Source organism: Carassius gibelio, chromosome B14 (assembly GCF_023724105.1).
Source record: "Carassius gibelio isolate Cgi1373 ecotype wild population from Czech Republic chromosome B14, carGib1.2-hapl.c, whole genome shotgun sequence".
Classification (NCBI taxonomy): domain Eukaryota; kingdom Metazoa; phylum Chordata; class Actinopteri; order Cypriniformes; family Cyprinidae; genus Carassius; species Carassius gibelio.
Window position 1 is genome coordinate 10,225,510 of NC_068409.1, and position 7,854 is coordinate 10,233,363.

Genomic DNA, 7,854 nt, shown 5'->3' on the forward strand with positions numbered 1-7,854 from the left:
ACTGTGTAGCGATTAAGGCCCCGGCAGTCAATGCACGGCCGAAGACCACCATCCTTCTTCCCCACAAAGAAAAATCCAGCCCCTGTCGGTGACGTAGATGGACAGATAAATCCATTGTTAAGAGCGTCACTGATATATTCCTCCATGGCAGCTCTTTCTGGGGCAGAGAGGGAATAAAGTCACCCTCGAGGAGGGCAGGTACCTGGTAGCAGATCTTTTGCACAGTCATACGGTCTGTGGGGTGGCAGAGAAGTGGCACGGGTCTTGCTGAAAACTTCACAGAGGTCTGCGTATTCTGAGGGGAATCCAGACAGCTCAGGAGGAAACACTGGGACACCGGAGGATACAGGTCTTAACTTGGGGATAGTTAACACCTCTGTGGATTGGGCTGGTGGCTTGAGAGGGATGGGCAGCAGCTTGGAAGTGGTTGGCGAGTCAGACTTCGCCAGCAACTCGGAAGAATAACAGAGAGAGAGACCTGACATGTCTGATGAAGGGCTTGTGCCCGAAACGTTACACATGGTGAGCAATCATTAAAATTGCTAAGGAGCATTTTCTGGTGTGCGGACTCATTGTTTACCTTTGCAACTACTTGTCTGCCCAGCACCCAGTTTTAAGGTTTTGGATGTGCGTGCTGTACCTTTGAATTCTAGATTATGGAGGGATAACCATGGGAAACCAAGGATTAAGGGGAACTCTGGTGAATGAATCAAGAAAAACTGTATCCTCTCCTTATGACAACAGATTTGGAGATGGAGGGGTATAGTGCACTGACTCCCCTGACCAGAGCCCAGAGGTCTCCCATCCAATGCAGTTATGGTCAGGGGTTCTTGAAGAGAGATGGGCTGAATTCTTAGGTGTCTGGCTAAAGTATAATCCATAAACTTTCCAGCAGCCCCTGAATCTAGGAAGGCCCGAAGCTTATGATGTTGGTTGCCCCAATTCAGTGACACATTAAGTGAAACCCCAGAAGCTGTTGGTTGGGGGAATGTGATTACTCTCGTACCAGCCCCCCTCTTCTCGGATGAGAGTTGTCTTTTCCCGTCAGCTCAGGGAAGTTGGGCCTGAAGTGCTCTGGCTTACCACAGTATAGACAGCACTTCTCCCCCATGCGTTGTTCCCTCTCGGCTTGTGACAGTCTGGTCCTTCCCAGCTGCATGGGTTCCTCGAAATTCCTGGGGAGTGGAGTTGGATCAAGGGTACTGCTAGAAGCTTGGGGCTCGGGTAGCCGGACCTCCTCACAGCGTTCCCGTTTGCGATCTCGAATGCAAGGTCAGGGTGTTGGGGGGAATGTCCACCCTGATAGAAAGTATTTGCTATACTTGCTATCAGGGTAGAAAGTATTTGCTATCAGGGTGGACAACTGCATTCGAGATCGCAAACAGAAACCGTGGTAAACACTGTTTAACAGATCTGCTCATGTCTGCGAAATGGTGGAGGCTTGGCCAGACAGAGCAGCTAATATACGATCAACATTGGAGGCAGGTGGGGCTCCTTCTGCTGGGTCTGCTTCCATGGTTCAGTCTTGCTGTAATGGGTGTCTGAGGCTGGAATCGAACTCAGGTCTTCTAGTCAACTGAACTACCTCTTTACCACTGGGCTATGGTGGATGATAGATATCCGCTGGACCCAAGAGCAGAAGAATAACAAGAAGGCTTTGTCAACTGAACAAAAGGGTTTTACTGAAGGTTCCAAGTTCCCAAAGTACAACATAAAATAAGTCGGGCTTCCTCAGTGAAAATACAAAACAAAAGATGAACAGTAATGTAACAATATTAAAACTCATCATCGGGAAGAAGGAGGCGGGAACCGGCGCACAATCAAATAACACTTTAATATTCAAAATAAACACAAAACAGCACACCAGCCCCTCACGGAGGACTGGTGCGCATAAATCAAAACCAAAACATAAAATAATATCCAGGCCTGGTCCTCTCTCGTCCTTCACTATAGTCGCTCCAGTTTTATATCCTTCCATCTCCTGCGTGGGACTCAATACCAGCGGTGGGGCGCAGGTGCAGCTCATCTTCAATCACTACACCTGGCCTCACTCCTCGTTCCCACGCCTCTCGGCCCCGTCCCACTCGCCACATACCCCCATCACCCCTCGCAGGCCGGTGGGTAGTCCCGAGACTGCACTCTACTCCCCCCCCCCTTCCCTCCGGGGGGGACCGCTCACGGGGACCTGCGGGAACCTGGGGGTAGGACAGACGAGGCGAGAGAAAAGGAGATGGAAGGAGGAGCGACAGAGACACGAGAGAAAAAAAATTCCGGTTCCCAGACCCACTGCTGCTCGGCCCTCCACCAGCTGGGTGATCTCCTCCGCGGTGCCTGGCGGTGGCACTGGACGGCCCTCGGCGGACGGCACGACACTCCTCCACCGCCCGATGGACGGCGACGGCTCCTCCGATTTTGGGCAGCGGCAGGAGTCCCCCGTTCCCTGCCCCTCCGGATTCCATCGCGGAGGCAGCAGGTTGCGGCCCCCTGGCGAACGGCGCCGACTCTTCTGCTCCCTCACGGACGGCAGCCGCCCCTCCATATCGTGGGCAGCCGGCAGCGAGCTCGCCCGTCCCCGGCAACTCGCTCCAGCCCACCGCCTTGAGCGTCCATGGCGGCACATACCTCGCCAGCTCGAGGGCACCGCGGATTCACCACAGCGGCGAGGGATCTTCAGCAGCGCATCCCTCCTTCTCCCGGGCTTCGTCACCAATGTAACAATATTAAAACTCCATATCATCGGGAAGAAGGAGGCGGGAACCGGCGCACAATCAAGTAACACTTTAATATTCAAAATAAATACAAAACAGCGCACCAGCCCCTCGCGGACGACTTGTGCGCGCAAATAAAAACCAAAACATACAATAATGTCCAGGCCTGGTCCTCTCTCGTCCTTCACTATAGTCGCTCCAGTTTTATATCCTTCCATCTCCTACATGGGACTCGATACCAGCGGTGGAGAAAACGCCCCGCCCCACTCGCCACAAGTAACAAAACCAGAAGCTTTACAAACTTGACTTCCTAGGCAAGGATTACACACGATAGGTTAGCTCAAGACTGAGCACAAGTCTAAGGAAGAGGCACACTTAAATAGGCAGAACACCAACAAGATAATGACCAGCAGGTGATAGAAATCAATCCCTAATAAGTGGTGACCCAGAGAGTTCTACAACGGCTGGGCCACTTAGTGGATGGGAGAGTCATTACACCTTTTCGTTTGAGTTATTTCAGTACTAAGCTAAATAAAAATGTTACCATGGCAACTTTATATATTTCATTTTATTTCAGTTAATGTTCCTTTTGTTTAAAGTAATGAACAGATTTAGTTTTAGTTGAAGATAATAACCCTGAGAGATCAGATTTTTCATTTTGAGTGAACTATTCCTGAAGTTCAATCACACACAAACTTTGGTACTGAACAAAGTTCTCCTTATGGCATTAAAACCTCTAAGCTATATAACTAGACATGTTATTTTTCAGGTTAAGGTGATTGGATGTAAAGCTGGATGATAGAAACCGTTTGCATTCCCAATAAACAAAGCAACAGTTGCTTGAAAAGCATTCATATATTTCCAGTGCCATAAACACAAATAACATCTGAATGCTTGAGATTAATTTTTTTTAAGGGTTATACATGTTGTGTGTCAATATGTAATATCTATGTTAGTTTCTCTGTCAGCATTCATCTCAGCTGTCTGTTCTTGGACTGGTATATGCTATGATGCATCAACGCTGTCGTGCATCTATCCAGGAAATATGCCTTTCCTCTTTTTCCTCGTTAGTTTAAATGTTAAATATGATGTTATATGGAAAGACACGCTCTCTCCTTAAATAATGTCTCTTATGTGGAAATTTGAGGTGCTGCCTGAACTGAATCACAATGTAATGACATATGCAGCATATTTAAAGCTGTTTTCTAAGCCCAGCAGCACTGTTTCAACTGATAATACTGAAGGGTTATTGATATAAACAAACTTACCTGTAAAGACTCTTGCACACTGAGTCCGAATATTATTTTTATTTTTTTTATTTTTTCCGTCATCCTTTCCTATCAAAATGCTGCTACGGATGTGAAAACAGAAAATCAAACCTGGTCTGGTTCCTACTTATTTTTCAATGTGAGAACATTTAAGACAGGAATTTCATACTCAGTGTGCAAGAGTCTTTACAGGTAAGTTTGTTTATGTTTAACATCATTTGGATGTTCGTCTAACATTTTTTACGTTTACTTATAGTTCCAGAATGTCCAGAAAACATTCAAAAGTAAACAAACTAACTGGCATTGAGTTGGCACATTTTGCAAGATCATACACTAAAAATGTTAGATACTGCAGCTCCTGGGCCTTTTAGCGCTGTAGCATCTTTTATTTTCCACCCAATAATGTTCAGTCAATGGAAAATAAAGAGCTTCTGCTGTTCGGAACGACACATTTAGTGCCGCAAGATCATTAATTTGTTTTGCAATAATGTTCAGTCAACCGTTCTTCTTCACTCTGTGTGTGTGTGTGTGTGTGTGTGTGTGTGTTTCACATATTTTCTCTCTCTTGCACATTTAGCAGCACAGCCAAACAAACTGCAGTGTTTTTGCTGAGGTGTGTAGTTTATCCGGTAACATACCTTCCCCCCAAAACAGCAATAAATGACAGCAATAAACCAGCGTACACTGCTGGATCTGCCTGAAAACAGCCAATACTTCCTATGTGTGTGTGTGTGTGTGTGTGTGTGTGTGTGTGAGAGAGAGAGAGAGGGAGAGAGAGAGAGAGAGAGAGAGAGAGAGAGAGAGAGAGAGAAAAGCAGTTAACAACAAAATCAGATTTCCAAGCTATGTGTAGCATTAACACTGAATTTATTGTCATCTTAGTGCCTATCTAAGTTTAATATGACTTGTAAGACACTAATCTTCAAATGAACTTCCAGAACAATGCACAGGGTGTGGGGGGGGGGTGTTAACTGCAATTAAAATCTGGTTAATTTCATGGAAGACCGTGATGGCCTCTTGAGAAAGTAACTGGAGATATGCTGCCATCTACTGCTGCTACACAGATCTAATAAAGAGCTGAGCTTGTCAATGAGAAAATAAACAAAGGCAATATTCATATTTATCTTGAGTACACATGCTTTTTTAACTGTCTAATTAAATGGTCTGACTTAATTATACACTGTTATTTGTTAAATTTGTTAATATTTTGAAATTTTTATTACATTTAGTTTTTTGTTTAAAAAAAGTTACTGTATATTCATCTTATTTTACTTTTTTTTATCAAATGTAATTTTATTTCAGTTTTGTTTATTTTTTTTAAAGATATTTACTGTATACAGTCAAGAATATAATGAGGAGGGTTAAACCATTTGACAACCTCAACTATGTCACGATTCTCAGGAGCTGGGAACGAGGAGACGAAGGAGAGACCTCAGAAACGGTCTTTAATAATCCAATCACTGGGAACACAGAGCACACAGACTGATGATTAGACTCGACCGAGACAGACACCACAGACTCAAACTAAATACATGGGGTAGTTAACTAGACACACCTGGATGACATAAACAAAATCAGACAAGGGAGAAACTGGGGCATGGAGCACATGGGGAGGGAAAACACACACAAAATAATCCATGGGCGTGAACTAACATGAACATGTCATAAAACATTAAAATGATTTGATATTTTGACAATGATGTCACTTCAATTGGCTTGCAATCATTCCGGGTTTACAATCAAATAATTTGCATCCAAATATTCCAGAAAATAAAATTGCATGGGTGTTAAAAAGCACTTTAGCAAAAGAAGGAACTTCAATTATTTCACATGTAAAAGCACAAATATCTGTCGGCCTGAAACTGGGTCTTGAATTCATTTTCCATGTGAATCATTAGCTTGTGCAACTGTTTGTTTAACACGTGCAGTGGTTTAAATAGCACAGAGACGCGGCAATTGAAAAATCTGTTTTAAAAAAATGAGGAAAAAACTAAAGACTATGATCAACATCACAACATGGCAAGCATGATTTCACCAAGTACAACATGTTCCTGGATCAACATCCTTCTTGTTGATCCTGGAACAACATTCTAATCAACCAATCAGAATTGAGATATAACTTTTCAGGAAATATCTGTTTTACGCTTACAGTCAGAGTTACTGTAGGTGCTTCTACACCCTAGTTAATCAGCTATTTCCCACTGATTTTAGGAATACATTATGGGTAGGGTAAGGTTTAGGGGTAGGGATTGGGTTTAGTCTATATTTTTGGACAATAATGTTGATCCAGGAACATGTCGTACTTGGCAAAATCACGGCGACCATCACACCATAGTCCAACGCTGAGAGTCCAGGTCAGGCCAACCTGATACTGAACTATGAGCTCATGTGTACTCGGGTGCATGTTGGACCGATGACAAACGTGAACTAGACTACTAATATAATACTAGTAGTTTACTGCCATATGATATTGTACAGTGGATTTCTTACTATTTGAAACAGAACAACCCTGCAGCGTATAACAATAATAGCACAATAAAACATATACAAAACCTCACAGCACAACACAGTGGTATAAAACAGAGAACAATTCAGTTAGGATGCATGAATGTCTATGTATGTGTCTGTATTTTTCTTATGCAATACATTACCAGTGTATTTTTGTATTTTAATTTTGGTTGGTTTAGTAATGTATTTTGGACTTTTGACTTTTGGAGTGATGATGATTATAATGAAAAAGTGGGGCATTCTGGGAGTTTGTGCCCTGTGGTGGGTTAATGAACAGCATGTCTTGCTCTTACACCATCTGTCCTTTTCTGAACTCTGTTTTATCTCCAGTATAAAAAGTGCTAGATGATATTTGTAGACTATTACATTATTTCACAGGTTTCAAAATGACATATTATTTTAAGCCTGTGAGCAGAGTCACAACGTCAAGCTATCTTTTAAACCTTGTATAGCCACAGGATTTAAACGATTGTTAAAGGCCAAGTATTGTACTTACTGTAAAATCACAGACTTTTACTAAATGTTCAATATATTGGGATCAGTTTTGAAAGAAGTGGGTTCAGCTTAACAAGACTGCTTGTTGGTATTTATCAAAAATACAGAAAATAAACAGCAATATCTGGAAATTCTATTACAATTTAAAAATAGCTGTTTTCTATTGTGAATTTCTATTTATTCAGAAATCATTCTAATATGCTGATTTGCTGCATTTCGGATTATTATTACTGCTTCATATTTTTTTTCTGGAAACCGGGATCTGTTTTTATCAGGATCTGGCAGTCAATACAACGTTTAAAAGAACAGCATTTATTTAAAATAGAAATCTTTTGTAACACTTTTTTACTGCCACTTCTGATCAATTTAAAGCATTCTTGGCCAGAGCGTGGCTATCATAAGGGTATTTTTATAAAGATCAGCTGTAAAGTATGTGTCATGCTAATAGACAAGATATTGTAGTTTTTTTATCATTTTGAATTAATTTCTAACAATACATTTTATACTTTCCATTTTCATAGTTTTAGTATAGTTTAATATAGTTCTTATTTTTATTTTAGTTTAAGTTATTTAACTACATCAATTTAAACAAGGTTAGAAAATAAAATTATAAATATTTCCAATCTTGGCAACTAGCTGAAACAAAATACAATTTCAGTTATTTTTCCCCAAGCTATGTATTTAATTACGTCAGTATTATAACATTATCATAACATCATAATAAACCAGAATGTTACCTTCTATTTAAAGGCAACTCCGATTATGACAAGGTATGTTAGTTAGTTAGTATTGTTTAAGTGTCATAACATTATAACAAAACAGCATGCTGCTTTATATTTAAAGCCAAGTTCCAATGTGTGTCACTCAGTAATGTT

At 41.6% G+C, this 7,854-nt stretch overlaps 1 protein-coding gene across 1 annotated transcript in view; it reads right to left on the minus strand.

The window, feature by feature from the left end:
• Positions 1-7,854, minus strand: part of LOC127971838 (Kv channel-interacting protein 1) — a 79,955-nt gene that overhangs the window by 70,035 nt on the left and 2,066 nt on the right. The window lies entirely within an intron of this gene.